This window comes from Dermacentor andersoni, chromosome 9 (genome assembly GCF_023375885.2).
Source record: "Dermacentor andersoni chromosome 9, qqDerAnde1_hic_scaffold, whole genome shotgun sequence".
NCBI lineage: Eukaryota > Metazoa > Arthropoda > Arachnida > Ixodida > Ixodidae > Dermacentor > Dermacentor andersoni.
This window is the reverse complement of record NC_092822.1, coordinates 7,783,208-7,802,500: the sequence shown is the minus strand read 5'-3', so window position 1 is coordinate 7,802,500 and position 19,293 is coordinate 7,783,208. Positions and strand designations below refer to the sequence as shown.

General features: G+C 45.2%; 1 protein-coding gene and 1 long non-coding RNA gene across 4 annotated transcripts in view; one reads left to right on the top strand and one right to left on the bottom strand.

Moving 5' to 3' along the window:
* Positions 1-19,293, top strand: part of LOC126527455 (choline transporter-like protein 1) — a 108,140-nt gene that overhangs the window by 1,425 nt on the left and 87,422 nt on the right. For all 3 annotated transcript variants that reach the window (XM_055068469.2, XM_055068468.2, XM_055068471.2), the window contains exon 1: positions 1-1,690. This exon is cut by the window's left edge. The gene's annotated coding sequence lies outside the window, so the exon portion shown is untranslated. The remainder of the gene's footprint in view (positions 1,691-19,293) is intronic.
* LOC129383747 (uncharacterized) overlaps positions 1-19,293 on the bottom strand; it is a 103,392-nt gene that overhangs the window by 30,279 nt on the left and 53,820 nt on the right. Inside the window, exon 2 of the long non-coding RNA XR_011890252.1 lies at positions 6,521-6,616. This is a non-coding gene — a long non-coding RNA (uncharacterized lncRNA). The remainder of the gene's footprint in view (positions 1-6,520; positions 6,617-19,293) is intronic.

Sequence of the window (19,293 nt, the reverse complement as noted above, 5' to 3'; positions counted from 1 at the left end):
CGATGAAAAAGCACCGTTTTTGTGCATTTCAGTGCGTGCTTTCCGCCCCCCCCCCTTTTTTTTTTCTTTTCACGCACGGACACCAGCGGCGAATTGGGCTGGTCTTGTAATCGCGGGCTATTTATCTCTTTCGTAAGACATCAAAAAAAAGAAGAAGTTTTATTGTATCGCCCAACATTTCTTGCACGCTATTTTCCAAGTCTGCTTTATTGGGGAGAGATGCGATCTTTCTTCGGAGGAAAGCACACTGACAATGGCGTAGCCTGCGATCGAAAATGCGGTCTATATGCTTCCCGACATTTTAGTGTTATGAAATACGCGTTCCTGTGTCGGCTAACGCAGAAAAACTACACCAAAGTTACTCACTGGCCTAAGTATTATTTATCGGTAGGTCAGTCTGTCAGTCACGCAATGATGCGGATTACCATGGATAGGCGCAATGTTATGAAGAGTAACAAAGGTTGACGGACGAGAAGACGGGGTGCCGAGGGTCCCGATTTTTGTCAGTCGCAACCATATGAAGTCAACAGCTTATGGAGCCAAGGATAAAGCACGGGGATGGGAAGTTAACCCACACCCACTGTCCACTTTTGTTTCCCTTTAACATTTGCATATACTTCAACTTAAAAAAAAAAGAAGAAGAACAATGACTTTTCCCCCATGCTTTCCTTGGCTTCGTTATCTGTTGGGTTCATATGAAAAGTACTATAGCTAGCAATGCGGTGACACAGACTAAATCAGTCGTTTCGGGGAGGGCTTTCACATAAGGCTGTATACAGTTAATAAGTTATAATTCATGCCGACAGAGGACTTACAAAGAAACAGGTAACACATCAGTGAGTGCTATACATATTGTGTCTTCTGCTGCTGCGATTGATAAGATCATCAAACCACCATTTAACTTAGTGCATGGGCTACAATAGCAAAATCGAAGCGAGCTCAAGATTCGTAAATTTGCCAAGGATCTGCGGGGACACTTTCGTAGTGTATGTATCCGCCAAGTGCGCGGAAGAGCGCATAGCGAAATGCACGAAATGCACCCGGAATACTTTGGAGAAATATTCACTGACGACTTTTAAGCGTGCTCCAGATACTTTGTCCGCATCGGTCTAACGCCGACACATCCATTAAATTAGATAGCATCCGAGGAATAAAATGTCACAGCCGCAAAATCGGAGGCGATGCACGTGTACAAGTGTACACGCATACTACAAGCTAGCATTTCGAAATGGCAGCGATTAATGAAAACAGTGGTCCTGAACACGTGTTTCATACATTTTGAGACACATTCTGATTGTGTCAAGATAATATACAATATGGAATAATCTGCGCAAAGTGCGGTATAGAGGAAACGATTTTCCCGGTTGTTGTTATCATCGCGTAAATTTGTTGAGCGTGCAGAAGTGCGCTACATACATACACGACGACGCAGGCGACATCCGAACAGACGACGTCGTGCGCGCACAGGCCGCGGCAGAAAGAGCGAAGCGTTGTTCGGGTCGTCGACCCCGGATTGATTCTGGCGCGTTCAAACTTTCGCGTCGCTTCGGGCCCTTGGGCGCCGGTTGCCGCACGCGCTCGCAGGGAGGAAGCGGAAAACGGGCAGCGCTTACAGCGCGGTAACCACGGGCGACGCTCTGCCCGCCGCGGTGCACAACACGGGCTGCTTCTCCTCGGGCGGCGTCGAGCGGTGAGTGGTCCTCGCCAAGTACATACGCCTCGGCTAACGGGTTGACCAGAAATGCGTAGCCATTATGGGGGGGAAACCACGCCGATCACGTTCTAGACAGGAGCAAATAAAGAGGCGGCGCGGCCCGTTCGGAAACATGACAGAAGAGCCGGTATATTGCTTCGAAAAACTGTACACCGGCGCAAGTTGCAATGCGAATAACGTAGCCTGTTACGCGAGATTAGGAGGAAGTTTGCCGTATAGCCGCTCCGCAGACGGTTAACCGTATGTTTTCGAGCAGAAGATGACAGGCGTTACGAGTTACTGTTGCAAGTGCAAGCAAAGCACGGAAACGGAACAACGCGTTGGAGTCCTTTTCGACTTGTCCGGAGTAGAAATTCAAACTGACAGTGTACCCTTAGTTAATTGGCCTTAATGTCCCAAACGATTGCGACGGACGGGTTACGGCGCAGTGAAGGGCTTTCTTGAGCCCGCTTCGGTTCCTTAAAACCTCGAGTTATACCGCTCGTTTGCATCGCGGGAATCGAACGCGCGGCGTCGCGCTCAGCTGCAAACGGCAACCTAACCACCGCTGCTGACGTGCGGGCGAAGTATTTTGACACATTATAGTCGTAAACGTTGATTACCAACGCTAACTGGCGTTATGTGCCGGTGCTAGTTTTTCCCGTTACTTCTATAGCTTCCAAGAAGTCGGAGACCTATGAATCGATGACCCGGTACATACCAAATTTGGTCGTACGAAAGGTACTCACGAACGCGGTGATATTCAAGATTCTCGAATACCAACAAGTTACAAAAGCCGCAACAACTTATACTGGAGAATTTCATTAGCGATTCGAAGAAGACGGTGTAAAGACCCCACTAATATATTAGTCGGTTTTTCACACCGTTTTCTTCGAATCGCTAATGAAATTCTCCAGTAACTTGTTGCGACTTCTGTAACTTGTTTTGTACCTATATATATATATATATATATATATATATATATATATATATAGGTACAATAATCGGCAGAGTCGGGGTCCGTGAAGTATGGTGTCCGAACTATCCAAGATTTTAAAATATGCAATTGCCACGTATATATAGCTGGACAGAAACAGGGTAATGTTGTTTGCCGTCGCTTGGAGATACTCAAATTAAAAATTAAATTGCGGTGTTTTACGTGCCAAAACCACTTTCCGATTAGGGACTGCGGAAATTGGAAAAACAATTTTACGTGGCGCGTATCGAGCAACAGAAAGCTGCGTCGGGAGTTTTTCACGTCGCTCTACAATTTTCTTATTGACACTTTTGATCTAATGATAATATTTGAGAAGTTGATTAATTGACTACTTATGTATTTATACGGAATGCAATAAAATAAAGTGTGAGTATCTCCAAGCGACGGCAAACAACATTATCTTGGTTCTGTACAGCTACGTGGCATTTGCACATTATGATAGCGAGACCGACCAAGCTGCTAAGCGCATTTTATTCCAAAAAGGAAACGCGCCAGCTCAAGCGCGATAAAATGCAGATAAGGGATGATGATGATGATGGTTGCTACGTACATACGAAAGCGATAAAGTACATTAATAGTGCTCACAATATTTTTGAATCTTGGTGCATGATAGTTGGGACACTCTGTATCTGCGGAATTGCTCTCCCGCTGTGAGCAGGATGTGCAACCGCACGTACTGTCCAGTCGGGGTCCGTGAAGTCAATTTTCTCACGCGAGACGCCCGTGAAGCCCGCGATAGCAACAGGCGCTCCGTCCCGTATCGAGCGGTGTAGCTCTGCAATGAGAACCGATTGAGCACGCTGCGGCGCAGCGCTGGACAGCGCTGTGTGTGTATCTGTGTGTCATATTATATATATATATATATATATATATATATATATATATATAGCTATTTCAAGCTAGACCATCTCGGTGGCCTAGCTTGTGTAGTGAATAGTGCTTAGTCGGAGAGCTACTGTTTGCGTTTGTGAAACACACTGTACTGTATGGCCAAATATGACACTGACTGTAATGGCTGTCGCGTGCTCTTTATGCAGTTTTCTCCTCTCTTAAATTTGTTTTGTTATTCTTGTTCCCATTTCCAACGTTTTTCAACAAGAGAGCAGGGGGGAGATGAAGCAGAGACAGGGTAGAACAGACGCAGTCGCTAAACGAGTGAATAACAGCCTTGCCACTCTTCGCTCACAGTTCCCATTCAACGGGAAGGGAGAGGGGATAGGGAAAAGGCGCGAGAAGGCAACGAAACACTACTACTACAGGCACGACAGCGGTTGTGGGGAAACGGGATAAATTTAAGTTCAAGGTACGGTACGGTACGGTACGGTACGTTGCTGCTATATCTGAAAAATAAACACCGGGAACATATCTCAAGCGAACAGCTTACGCAGGGCGTGCAGAAGCAGAGCCGCATCAATTAAAGCACACCGCAGGGTCTAGGCGTGAAAATTGCAACAGCGCTAACACATGCATCCACAAAGTAACAAGGACGAGACACAAGCGCTGAGTCTCGTCCTTGTTACTTTGTGGATGCATGTGTTGGCGCTGTTGCAATTTTCAAGTCAAGTATGCACCAGATCGGCCAGAAAGGAGCTTTAATGAGGGTCAAGGCGACACCACGGAAACGTCGGCACGTCAAATTAACACTTCTGTGCCCGACGCGTTAGCTTTGCGGCTACGTCATTCTTCGATGTCGCGGATTTGATCCCCACCGCGGCAGTCGCATTTCGACGGGGGCGAAATAGAAAACGCACGTGCATGCAGTTAGATGTTGGGATACGTTAAAGGACATCACGGTGTCAAAATAAATCCGGAGTCCGCCACTACGGCATGCCTCATAATCCGATTGTGGTTTTGGCACGTACAGCCCCTTAATTCAATGAAAGTTGAATACTTTTGCCACGATGCGATGTGCCATGTGAGGCAACGACAACGCTCAACCCAGAGCTTATAAAATATGACGCACAACAATGCCTCAGGCAAACACCTCTCTCTGTGGGTTCTGTGTACAACGCAGACAAACAGCAGTGGTGCACACAAGGTAACGTTTAGCGTCAACTCGGCACTCTCGCGTTGGACTGAACGTTGAAGCAACGCCTGCGTCGATCCTCACGGAGATCGGTCGATTAAGCGGCACCGTCGAGATGCGCGGTCAGCCGACGGCGCGTCGCAGACGTGCGGGAGGATCACTCGGGCCAAGTGCGCGCACGTCGGGACACGCGTCGACCGCAGTGCCGCCCCATCGATCGCCGCCGTCGTTCGGGTCGTAAAGAAAATAACCGCACGGTCTCCTCGGCAAAATTCTCATCGCGGCGATCGCGTAGCACGGCCCTCGTATGATTGTGCACGGTTATCGGCGGATCGTTCATCCGGTGAGACGCGCACTGAGATGGCTGCAGAGAGTTGCGCGCATGCAGTTGTGATGAAGCGGTCACGTGGCTGGCCCTTATCTTGGCGCTGTGATCCCGATGGCTGCCGGCATGTCTGAACACAAAATCTGCACTCCGTGGAGGGGCTCGCACACACGCGCAGGAGCGTCTTACTCGGTGTCACACGCATAAACAAAATCAAAGCAGACCAGGTGTTAAACAAACAAACAACAAATTAGAGGTGCGCACAAACGACCAGAAGCACCAAGTGAATAAGAATCTTAATTTCCGATTTTCCTACTTCCATCAAAAAGAGGTGTGCGGTACCTCTTTAAGTGCAGCCGAGAAAATAGTGCGGCTGCAATCGCACGTGTTGGAATCTATGTGAAGCGAAGCTTCAGTAAAACCGCGAGTTAAATGCTTTACAACTAAAGGCGATGCGACAATTTTGGTTACTTTCATCTATGCAACATGTAACCTCAGGAAACGTTTTGTTTATCCGTCACAAGGTCACAAGTTTATTGTGTTGCAATCTTTATGCTTATGCACAGCATCGTTCACAAGCTATGCCCAAATGGAAACTACAAATCAGGCGGATGCATAGGCGACGAGTACGCGACGCTTGTCGAGGGTGCATGCGCAGAACAGTGCGGAGCCCGTATTTCTGTGCCTCCTGTGTGTCGGAGTCCCGGGGGATAAGAGTGGCTAAATCAAACCAAATAAATAAATCAACGAATCCGGTAAATATAATTCACCATTACATTAGCCGATCGGCATGCTTTAGAGGTACTTGGGATGCCCTAATATATCTTCAGGTTTTATGTAAGAAGGTAATGTACAATATAGGCATCATCCGCATACTTGGTCAATACAGAAAGGTTGTATATAAGCCACTTCGCTGGCAGCTTCATATAACCTGCGTGTATGCATGTATACTGGTGCATACGCACAAATGTAAACGCCGAGATAGCAATCGACCTAGCAGGCAGGCAGTGTCCCACGAAACCCTGCAAAAAAAGGGAAAAAAAAAGAAAGAGAAAGCTTCGTAAAATGGTACAAATATGCAACTATGTTACGGCCACGTGGGACGCACATTCCTGGCGCGGCCTTACCGCGCATCGAGTGCGTCGCAAACGGGACGCTCTCTTCGATCGGCTGACTGGGAGGAGTTCCGCGAACCACGTGGACATTGGGACGCCTGTTGACTCGGATGCCCATATAATGCGTCAGCTTCGTGTGGTTGCCGTTTACAACTCCCCTCCTCAGCAAGCATCGAGAAATAGTGGCGTAAAGATCTTACACGAGAAAAAGAAAGAAAACAAAGGAACGGCAGACACTATTGACGCCTGCATAACTTAGCGAAGCATTCTTGAGGTGACTGGCTCCGGAACCGTGTGCACACTATCGTCGCGTGACCCGCGGTACCGCGCCGGATCCACCCCTCGGCAAGCGTCGAATCCTCACGCAGGCTGCGAGGCGAAACGAGGCGTTGCTTGTTGTTTCCGGGTCCTTCCACGCCAACTGTCCCAACCGTGGCTGGCGCTCGAGCAATGTCCATTTCTGTAGGAAAAAAATTTACGAAAATATTATAGACACGTACATGAGCATTACTTGCACAGTATTTTTGCAAAATGTTTTGCGCGAACATTTTTTTTTTTTTTGCACCCGTGAGGGTCATTTGAATTTCACAAAACGGTGGAAGATCAGGGGCGAAAAAAATTGAAAAAAGTGTGCTGAACGGTCGATTTTTGTCATTTGCCTTTTTTCGTTGTCTGAACATTGTGCTTTCATTATAAACAGTTTCACAAAATACTTGTATGTTTTTGAGTCCTTATCACCGAAGTAAAAGTGCGCAAATTGTAGCGTTTTTTTTTTTGGGGGGGAGGGGGGTACAGTCGCGGGAAGAAACCTGGAATTGTTTCGATAGAAGTGTCCGTCTTCTAGAATTTCATTTTCGCCACTGCTCTGCGCACAGACTATTAAAAATAAAAGCCTGGCATTGGCATAGACGTCATTTGGACGTGTTTACGCTTAGACGTCGATAATGCATGCACTAAGGTGGTGGTCCACAAAAGAAATACGCGGAAAAGCGGCTGTACTTTGAGTCTGAGCTCATCTATTTTACCACATACGTGGATTTCGCATAAGTGGTTGGGACGAGGAAAAAAGAATGCTGCATTAGAAACAGCTTGACTAGACGTACGTCCCCTGTTCACTATGACAGCATGGCCGTAAAAGAAAAGTACATTACAACGTCAGCGATTAAATGAGAATACACGTGATATACACAGAAATCCATAAAAAAAAAGAGAATTTTACTAAGGACATGTTTGAGTTAGCGTGCTTAAAACAGAAGCGTCAGAGAGTGTGCGAACATTTCCGTAAGAGATTATTGAACGCCTCGGGCAACTCGCAGTTTGTGCGTCGCACGTGCACCATTGTTCCGAGTCGGGGCGGCGAGCGAGCTGCACCGCGTGGGGCGCGGCCGCGACGACTTTTCACAGAAGGAAAGCAAAGTATATATCCATATAGCACGCTTAATTTAGTTACGCTATATTTAACGAACAGTTCTGAAGTGTGTGCATTATATGCTAGGTTTGCAACAGAATGTAGAGCCTTTTGTTTTTGTAGGACAAGAAGATTATTTATGGATGGCCTTGTTCCCTTAACCCAAATTGAGCTACAATAGCGCCGATGAGATGAGAAGAGCGCCTTAAATGTCGAAAGCTCTCGTGGAACTGGCAATACACGCTGACATTTTCTGAGTACGCCCAAGACCTTGCAAAGTGTTTTGTAAAAATTCCGTATGGTGATTACATTTCATATATTCACGAAAAATAACACCTAGAGATTTTTCTTTAGAAGAAAATTCAATTTTATCATTATTTAACGTGAGGTTATAAGAATGAGTGGGCTAAAGCGGGGATTTAGAGCGAAAAAGAACATCTTCAGTTTTGGAACAGTTGATTTATAAGAAGATGTCTTATTGTCCAGGTACATATTTTGTCCAATTTTATGTTCGCTAGATTCACGAGATGATGTATACGTCTTCCGGAAAAGAAAGGACTTGTATCATTAGCATAAATTATGTATTGGGACTAAGGGTCGACATTTACAATATCATTAATAAATATAATAAACAATAGCGGTCCAATATGCTGCCCTGGGGAACTCCGTATTTAACAAGTCGCATAGAAGACAGAGTTCTGCTTATCGATACACATTGATGTCTGCGTAGTTTTGAATTAGATTGAGGGCAGCACTATGAACTCCATAACACTGCAGCTTTCCCATTATATATGCCTTTCGCAAGCACAGATCGACTCAGCTTGCACTTCTTCAGCAGAAAGAATACATTTTACAAAATTTTGAGGACCGCCAGCTTACTTTAGGGGTATTTATTGACTTTAGTAAGGCATTCGACTCCATCAGTCATGAACTATTATTAAATAAACCTACGTACTATGGTATCCGCGGTGTCGCCTTAAAATTATTTCAGTCATATACTTGCAGCACAGATGCCAATGTGTTCATTAACAACAAATCGTCCAAAATTTCTTGTGTTACGGCAAGTGTTCCCCAGGGAAGTATCCTTGGGCCTCTTCTGTTTAATCTTTACGTCAATGATCTCGTTAATATTGATCCCGATGCCAAATTCATAATCTATGCCGACGACACTACTGTCCTGTTTTCGTCCAATGATGCTCCGGAGCTAGTGTCAGTGGCTAACTCTTGTTTGGAAAAAATATTTATGGTCTCTAGAAAATAGTCTCAAGATTAACGCTGAAAAAACAAAGACAGTTTTATTTCAACCGAAGAATAAGAATACCTGTCTTTGTAGGGACGTGGTGTAAGGGTCTTCTAAAACTGAACTCGTCCTTTCTGTGAAAACACTCGGGGTCTTTTTTGATGAAAATGTGAGCTGGAGCGATCATATTGATTTTCTTGCAGTCAAACTCGACCAAATTACTGGACGCGTTTTCTCTATTCGCTACATGCCTCGGAAGATTAAAATGTTAATTTATAATGCTTTGTTTGCGAGCCACCTTCATTATTGCTGCCTTATTTGGGGCGCCACATCTGTTACAAATATTAACCGTTTGCTTGTAACACAAAATAAAATTGTTCGCGTAATTAGTGATATGCCCTTTGACTCCCCATCTGAGCCCCTATTTAAAAAAACTTTGGGTAATTAAAGCCAGTGATATGTTTAACTACCGCCTTGCTCTTGGATACCTAAAAGAAACCAAACAGAACTTAAGCCTTGTTTCATCTCTGGCTAGATTAAAACACAACATCCCATGTTATCTTATTTATTTTATTTATTGAATACTGCGGACACGTGGTCCAAGCAGGGAGGGCGACATATGGTACATACAAAGAAAATCAGGTTGACAAAACAAACCAAACAATGAGAAACAAGATTAGGAAGTAGATTCAATTTATACAATTCCATTCGGTTACAGTTCTAGGAAAAAAAGAAAACTTATATGTGTTTGTTCTTGCAAAGTAAGGGGTTAATGCATCATGTCTGCGGTGGCGTGTAGTTCTGGTCGATAACTGCGATAAATGTTCAGATGGGTCAAGGGATAAATTGTTAGTGTGAAGTAGTTTAAGGAATTCAAGTCTCTGTTTTTTTCTTCAAAGTTCGAGTGGATCAAGGTTAATTTTCAGGTCCCCGAAATACTGGCATGTGCCGCATGTGCGTTCAACCTATGGTAACCAAATGACTTGTTACACTCTCCCCACACTGCTGAATAATCTGAGATTTGCGTCCATCGATGTACCTAATTGTTCTGGCAGAGAACTGTATAATTTCTATTGCCCCAAGAATTGGGTTTAACCATGTACCTAATCTTTTTCTTTTTAAGAGTTTTGTGTATCTATATATCTATATTGTTTGTTTTTCCCGAGCTGTTTCATGTGTGAAGCAAATTGTTTAAGTGAGATCTATGTACTACATGCCATTACTCTCTTTCCTTTCTCCATTTTCGTTGTTCCCCTTTCCTTTCTTCTTTTTTTTTTTTTCGCGCTCCTTGCTGTCTGCTGCCTTTTGGACCTTCTGGTTATTAGGACCAGTCAAGTTGCTTTTGTAGCAACTTTTTTCCTAATGCCTTGGCATTTTGTACCACTTGTTTTTATGAATAAAGGTATTAATAATAATAATATTATTATTATTATTATTATTATTATTATTATTATTATTATTATTATTATTATGTTTAATGGATAATTTTGTCAAAGGCCTTGGACACATCTAAAGATATGCCTAGTGTGAATTTCTACACTCCAATATTTTGAAGGGTCAATTCTTTTTGAAATAGCAGAGCACTTTCTGTTGAAAAACCTGATCTAAATCCATATTGCGATTTTGTTATGACGGAATGTTTGTCAAACAATTTTGACAGTCTAAGATGAATATTTTTTTAATCCTTCTCCTATTCTCTGGGGGGAGAATAGGAGAAGGATTGAAATGGGCCTATAATTACTGAGAATATTTTATAACCACTTTTGTATATTACCGTCACCTTAGCATTTGTCATATTGTGTGGGAAAATGCTAGTTTTTAAGGAAAGGTTGTAAATATGTGTCACACACGGGTTAATAAGATAACATACTTATTCGGCTTCATTTTTAGACTATTTATATTCTCGCTCTTAGTCATCTTAAAGCTTTTAAATACTCTTAATACTTCATTTTCATCAGTTGGGCAAATAAATATTGATTCCTTGAGCGGCATGGGTAAGAAATTAAAGGCTCTATCTTGATGTGAGTTCAGTTACATAAGTATTCATTGAGTTTGTGAGCGAACTCCTTGCCTTTCATAACTTCATTGTCAGCTACAAGTTCTTCTAAACTATTTATTACTCTACCTGGAGATATGACGGAGTGTAATTTATTCCACATTTGTTTGATATCTGTGGCTCCCTCGGACATTGTATAGTAATAATTTCGTTTTGCTTGCCATTGTAAGTTAATAACTAAATTCGTACATTTTTTTAACATCCTCAAATCATCTGGATTTCGGTTAACTAGGAATGCATGAAAGATACTATCATTGTCCTTCATCGTTTTCAGTATCTCTGTAGTCATCCAAGGATTGCGGGCACGCTTTGGCTTTTTAAAAAAAGCTGAAGTGGGAAATCTTTATTGTAAACTGAACTGATCGTTTGGATAATATAGTCGTACGCTAAATCAACAGAGGAGAAAGAAAATAAGTCATCCCATTGCGTTTGCTCGATTTCATCACGAAAGCGCGAAAGAGGGTTTGAATCTACAGCTCTATAATATATGCCAGAAGCAGCCTGTCTGGGTGTGTAGCGGGATTGAGATACAGTAAAATATATAGGCAGGTGATCACTGATAGCGGTACAAATAGCGCCAGGGAGTACGGAACTGAAGGGAAGGTTTGTTATGAACAGGTCTATTAATGTTGCACTCGAGTCAGTAATACGAGTAGGAGTGACAATTACATTCAATAAAAAGTGGGAATCAGGAAGTGTGGAAAGATCCTTTCGTTTATTAGTGCTTGCTAAAATATCGATATTCGAGTCGCCTCCCAACACGAGTATATATTTGTGGTCATTTACAATGAAAAACATGTCATCTAAAAACTGTATAAAATTGTTAGTGCGGCCGTCGGGTGGTCTGTATACTGCAGCAAACACACAGTTTTCTATTTTAAGAGATACTATTTCAATATCATCCGGGCATTATTACAACTCGTTAGGCCATTCGTATCTCATCTCATGTTTAACATATATACATACGCCACCGCCTGTCCTTATTTTCCTATTTTATTAAATAAGCTGTATTATTACCTGCGATATTAATAACGTCCGAGCCATCGCGGTACCACGTTTCTGTAAGCATAACTATGGAGAAATTAAATTTAAACTCATCAAACATAACAAAGAGGTTGTCCTCCTTGCAACGAGCAGACTGCATATTAATGTGAAGCACAGCTATAGGGGCGATATGCGCTGGTCTACAATTAGTTAATTTAGTTCAGATGGACTAGAACCCATATTAGTGTTCATTGAAAGACGGTGGTGATAATATATGTACACAGAAATTAAGTATAGTAAGTATAACAAGCAGCAGCACTTAATTGAATGGAATGTATAAAAAAAGGGGGGGGGGGTTAAATATACTAAGAGCTGCCGCTGAACCTTTACGAAGCATTTGCGAACCATTGCGAAGCATACCTTTAACCCCGGAAATTTTAATAGAAGCGATCTGCGTTTTCACCGAAAATGTTTGAATTTGAGTCCCACGTGTCAATATTTTGGTTCGCGCTTCGACTCACCTACGAGGTGAAGTGTCGATCGTCGGCACACCCTTTGAAACGGGGCGGTGACAAATAGTGATCACCTGGCTTGTTTTGAGTTACTCAGGTACGCTATACATGCTTTTTCATTCTAGCATTTTATTGGGATAGCAATTATGTGGACACTCCAGGCGCATTTCTGCCGTTGGCGTCGCCGTGAGGTTCCGCACAAAGTCCAACGGCGACAAAATCGCCGCCGTGCGCTGTATGTGCGAGTGAAAGCGTGCGAGGGTGCGCTCGCCGGCGCTCGCTGCTCAATCTCGCGTGCGGGAGAGAGGAAAGCGGGGAAGAAGCGCGCCGTCTTCCGTCGCGCGTTAGGCTCCGGGGGAACATAGGAAAGCGGGGAGGGGTCGTTATACTCCGGGCCGCTGTATCATGAAAGCCATCCGCGACGGGGACAGAGTCCGCCGTGCGCTGTGTTTTGGCGGCTTCGCGTTGATGCGAGACGCAGCACGAATTCGCACGCTGCTGCTGCTGCCGCGCTTCCTTACTGGAGCGTTGTGACAGCGAGTTTCTGCGGTCATCGGGTGAGATGCGTTCATGCTTGCGTGTGCGACAGTGACACCATGCTTGTCAATTTAGTCAATATATGCTTACGTTCGCAAGCTCATACGGCGGATAAAACTATACTGTCCTTACTTGGTCCACTAATTTGCTATCGCAATCGATGCTTCGCTTTTCGGGCCAAACTACGACTTTTTTTGTGACATCTCGACTGCGACATCTCTTCAATCTTCTTTTTTATAATCCTCAAAACTTCTGAATCTACCTTGTACTGCTACCTATGCCTGTAACGTATATATCCGGTCATATCAATCTCATCCCTGATTTTTTTCCCACCAATACTCTAAACACGCCTACGCAACCGCGCTACCTGGCGACATTCAAAGCGAACCTTTCCTTGCCTCTTCGTTCGACTTTTCCGCTGCTGCTGCTGTCTTGCACGCCGCATCTGGAGGTGGTTCAGAGCGTGCGTATGATTGGCAGGAGCGGGGAAGAGACGAAAAGCGACGGGCGAAACTCGCTCGGACGTATATCGATTGCGTCGCTACAATGCACTTCAGAGAGAGGCGTCACCACGATACACTCTTGAGGGCAGCAATTATCCGTGACCCCCGCAAAAGCACCGCAGAAACGGCAGCGCTTACCTCTGTACTTACTTGCAACAGTCCAGAGGGGAGGTAGATAGAATGGAAGAGGGAGGTGGAGAAAGAAGGCGGGTAGAACCGACGCAGTCGCGAAACAAGAGAATAATAGCCTTGCGACTCTTTTCTGGCAACTCCCATTCACGGAAAAGGGAAATGCGAAAGGACTTCTTGGGCAAGTTGGTGCTTAGATTTCCTAGGTATACTTTGTGGCGCAAAATACATTTCTGGAAAAGGGACAGAAGAAAGGGAGACAGTGAAGCGCCAAACTACCAACTGTTTAATGACAGCCTGAACAAACGTATAGAAGAAAATACAACTTCCGCTCATGCGCAGATAGCCAAGGTGGGACAGAACAACGTGGTCATGATAACATACTTTGTATGAAGCACATTTCTGCGGAATATAATACGATAGATGTATCGCTGACACAATCAGACCCTTTCTTTTTAATATAAAACGCTTCCAACAACTCCCTTGCAGTTTGGTCCCTACTTCTGCCAAGAATCAATACTCGTTCAAAGCATGGTCTACAACCACAGGCTTTACAGTGCGCAGGAAGATGCGCGTTCTCACTCTTGCCGATGCTATTAGCGTGCTCCCTCAGTCTGTCATTAATGCAACGTCCCGTTTGTCCGACGTATGACTTGCCGCAACCTAGGGGTATTTCGTAGACCACCCCTTCGACGCAGTCTCTGAAATGTTTGGCGTGCTGCTTCTGGCAGCCCCGCGGCCCCTCGCGTGTGATCCGGGGGCACAATTGAGCTAACTTGTTGGGAGCGGAAAAGACAACCGGAATGCCATATCTGGTAGCAACCTTCTTGAGGTTATGGCTCACACGGTGCACATAAGGTACTACTTCTGGCTTTACTCGCTCCCTTTCTTTCGAGTGCGTTTTCCCACTCGCAGCAGTAGTTTTCAGCTTCTGTAGGAGGGACTCGACCACGGCATTTAAGACAGACTGAGGGTAGCCTGCTTTTTGAAGTCTCTCAAGTTGATGGAAAAAACTCGCCTGCATTACATGCACACATGACTTGCGCAGAGCCGATTCCAGGCAAAGTAAGGCGATTCCACGCTTCACAGTTTTAGAGTGCGCTGAGTCATATTGTAGCAATTCTTTTTTACCTCGAGGGAGGTACGCACAGCAAACGTGATCACTCTTAAGTGTTAGGTTAAGGTCTAAAAACTGCAACGAACTGTCCTTCGGAAGCTCGTTAGTAAAAGTAAGTCCTTTTGCGTTTGCTCTAAAAACATCCAAAAGCTGCTCAACCATTTCATGGCATGGCAAGGGGCATCTATTGTCAATAACAACTAAAAAATCGTCAACGTATCTAAAAACTTTAAGAACATTAGGATGAGATGAAGTGAAAACACATTGTAGTGCGTGGTCAAAGTAGGATAAAAAGATGTCACATAAAATGGGTGCTACACGTGAACCAATGCAGATGCCCTCTTTCTGCAAAAATATGCCATGTTCAAAAGTTACAAAGGTGCGGTTGAGATAAGCTTCCAAGAGGGAAACAAAATTCGAAGCCGACATCTCCATTTTAGACACAAAATTAGCTTCACCACTTTCGTCAATGCACTGCTTAACGGCTTTTAGAAGTTCAGTATGCGGAACCGAGTAAAAAAGGTCATTTACATCAACGGAGAACACATAGCCTATTTCTTGGCTGTCACGGAAATATTCAAAAACTTCATCCGAGTTTCTAGTCAAGAAAGGGTCATTGAGTTGAAGAAGCCGCAGGGATTTTAACAAAAAACTGCTGACTTGATATTGCCACGTATCCCGTTCACTAATAATCGTAAACTCAATGACCCTTTCTTGACTAGAAACTCGGATGAAGTTTTTGAATATTTCCGTGACAGCCAAGAAATAGGCTATGGTTCTCCGTTGATGTAAATGACCTTTTTTACTCGGTTCCGCATACTGAACTTCTAAAAGCCGTTAAGCAGTGCATTGACGAAAGTGGTGAAGCTAATTTTGTGTCTAAAATGGAGATGTCGGCTTCGAATTTTGTTTCCCTCTTGGAAGCTTATCTCAACCGCACCTTTGTAACTTTTGAACATGGCATATTTTTGCAGAAAGAGGGCATCTGCATTGGTTCACGTGTAGCACCCATTTTATGTGACATCTTTTTATCCTACTTTGACCACGCACTACAATGTGTTTTCACTTCATCTCATCCTAATGTTCTTAAAGTTTTTAGATACGTTGACGATTTTTTAGTTGTTATTGACAATAGATGCCCCTTGCCATGCCATGAAATGGTTGAGCAGCTTTTGGATGTTTTTAGAGCAAACGCAAAAGGACTTACTTTTACTAACGAGCTTCCGAAGGACAGTTCGTTGCAGTTTTTAGACCTTAACCTAACACTTAAGAGTGATCACGTTTGCTGTGCGTACCTCCCTCGAGGTAAAAAAGAATTGCTACAATATGACTCAGCGCACTCTAAAACTGTGAAGCGTGGAATCGCCTTACTTTGCCTGGAATCGGCTCTGCGCAAGTCATGTGTGCATGTAATGCAGGCGAGTTTTTTCCATCAACTTGAGAGACTTCAAAAAGCAGGCTACCCTCAGTCTGTCTTAAATGCCGTGGTCGAGTCCCTCCTACAGAAGCTGAAAACTACTGCTGCGAGTGGGAAACCGCACTCGAAAGAAAGGGAGCGAGTAAAGCCAGAAGTAGTACCTTATGTGCACCGTGTGAGCCATAACCTCAAGAAGGTTGCTACCAGATATGGCATTCCGGTTGTCTTTTCCGCTCCCAACAAGTTAGCTCAATTGTGCCCCCGGATCACACGCGAGGGGCCGCGGGGCTGCCAGAAGCAGCACGCCAAACATTTCAGAGACTGCGTCGAAGGGGTGGTCTACGAAATACCCCTAGGTTGCGGCAAGTCATACGTCGGACAAACGGGACGTTGTATTAATGACAGACTGAGGGAGCACGCTAATAGCATCGGCAAGAGTGAGAACGCGCATCTTCCTGCGCACTGTAAAGCCTGTGGTTGTAGACCATGCTTTGAACGAGTATTGATTCTTGGCAGAAGTAGGGACCAAACTGCAAGGGAGTTGTTGGAAGCGTTTTATATTAAAAAGAAAGGGTCTGATTGTGTCAGCGATACATCTATCGTATTATATTCCGCAGAAATGTGCTTCATACAAAGTATGTTATCATGACCACGTTGTTCGTCCCACCTTGGCTATCTGCGCATGAGCGGAAGTTGTATTTTCTTCTATACGTTTGTTCAGGCTGTCATTAAACAGTTGGTAGTTTGGCGCTTCACTGTCTCTCTTTCTTCTGTCCCTTTTCCAGAAATGTATTTTGCGCCACAAAGTATACCTAGAAAGGGAAATGCGGCGTAAGAAGTCAAGGTAACGCGGACAAACTGTCTAAATATAAGTTTAAGGTACCGTACAGTGAGTTTCTGTTATTTCAGAAGAATAAACACCGTGCAAATTTTTCAAGCAGACAGCTCACGCAGGGCGTGCAGACCAAAAGCCGCCTTAAAAGCACCGTATATAGGCGACGGTACGGAAGCCCCGTAATCGAATTAAGATTGATCACTTCTGCCAGGAAGCGATGTTCCGTGTGTCGGAATGACAATGTCTCGGAGGTTATTTAATGATTTTCTATTTGCTTATTCAATACTGCGGCGTCATGGTCCAAGCAGGCCTGGTGGGCGATACAAATGCAAATAAAGCAGCAAAAACAACAAGAACATCATGTTATGAATAACTGATTAAGAACGTTATGAATAACTGCGCACAACATCGTCTCAAGCAAACACGTTTCGATGTGTGTTCTGTGTACTATGCGGTGCCAAACAGCAGTGGTGCACGCAAGGTTTAACATCAACTCACCACTTATATAGTATTGCACTAAACGCTGAAGAAACTAAACATTCGTCGTCAGCGTCGCCGCTAATTTACCGTAAATCGAAGCAAACAGCACAGAAAGCTTACTCCATTCCGTGCACACATTGCGCGGGATGTGCACCGTTTTTCATTTGCAAGCGGCGCGGCTCGTCGCCGCGAAGACAACTGGCCTTCACAGTGCGGGCTTCCTAGACCGATTCTTGCGAAAATGTTCTCTATATAGGCTCAATACTGAATATATATATATGCTACTTAGACTGCCGCTAACGCGCTATAGTATATGTCACTCAGTTTTCTGTTGCACTTCTTTTCGCGTTTTTTTTTATTTGAAGCACGGGCCGCGGCAGCCTCACGTGCATGCTCGCGCGATCAGACGCCGCTGGCGAGAGCATATATCTATATAGAAGGAACGGTCCGCACTCGTTCTTGTCATCCGACGAGGCGCACGTGCTCTCCACGCGCCGCCGCTTTCATAGACTTCCCAGCGTGGACCCCGAAGAGGTGGCGACAGCCATCGTTAACCCCAGTTGCAGATACGTACTTAGACTCGCAGACGGCGGTCAGAAACTGTGCACAAGGCAGGATTTGGCCAAATGGCGAGGCACTCAAAGCCAACGTAAACTATATCACCTCCGAGGAGACGGGGTAATGACGGTTCCCGACTCACACGTGCCCCGTACCGAACCTCAACGAGCAGGTCCGCCGCGTAGCGAGAGGTCTCACATTCCGCGCCCGTGTAGAAGGATCCTCGGTGGGGGATGGAAATCCAACGGAGGGATGGACACAGAGGGACAGAATGACCAGATACTGTGACATTAGAAAATTTTGTCAAAAATCCAGGCGTGTTTATCCACCCCCTAACCCCAAACTCGACAGGGCCTGAGTGGCGGACTGGAAGCAGTCACAAACCGAGACGATAACTGCAAGCTATGCGGCAGGGCTCACGCATCTCTTAGACGAATTCTCTGGGAATGTGAGGCAGAGAAAATGCAGTCTCCCCAGATAAGCTATAGCTGCGGTGCGGTGGACGGCTGCGCTGCGCACCTCAAACCTGCAAGGTCAACTATTCGACGGCCGCCCGGCAAGTCCGTGAGGCGGCGGCGAGACAGGATCCCCGGCCCTCCTCGGGTGCGGCCTACGCAGGCCACGAATTTGCTGGATTTTTCAATAAAGTTGTTACCACCACAGCGTCTCCGAAACAGAGTGCGTTCGGCGACGAACGCGCCCTGCAATTTGGTCGGGCGCGTGAGCACGCTGCATAATAATTTACGCCCTTAATTGCGAATAAGGAAGGGTGTAAATCGGCCAACGGTTTAAATGATATGCACCCCTTGCGTGGGCGGTGAAAGTGAGCACCGGCAGAGATGTAGTACAGCAGCACTTGGGAGGATTCTGTTGTTTGATTCCGCGTAGGGCGAAACATCCGCCTCATAGCACGACTGTTGGGGGCGACCAGCGCCACTGGAAAAGCTGGCGCCACCGTCGGCGTGACGTGGCATGAGGGATCGCGTGGACACAGCGGCCGCGTCAGCTGCTTCGGAAGCGCCGAAGCGAGCTGAAAACGAAAGCTTTAAGTACCACCTGCGTTGCGGTTCTGATTAAGTGGTGAGGCTTTACCGCCTTGGGTGTTTGCTTGACAACATTTGAAATCACTATAATAGGTAGTGGCTGCCAGTGGATGCGTGCAGCATGGTAGGCTACTGATCGGTGCCGCAGTGCCGTACGTACTTAACGGAGTCCGGTGTCAACATTATTCACACGTAGCCGCAGGACAAGAAGCTGCGTGCAGCTTGCCTCGCGAAAAGTACAACCGGCAGACAACCATCGGCTACAACTCGGGTATGCAACATGCACAGACGCGAGGAATATTTCTGCTACGGCGCCGG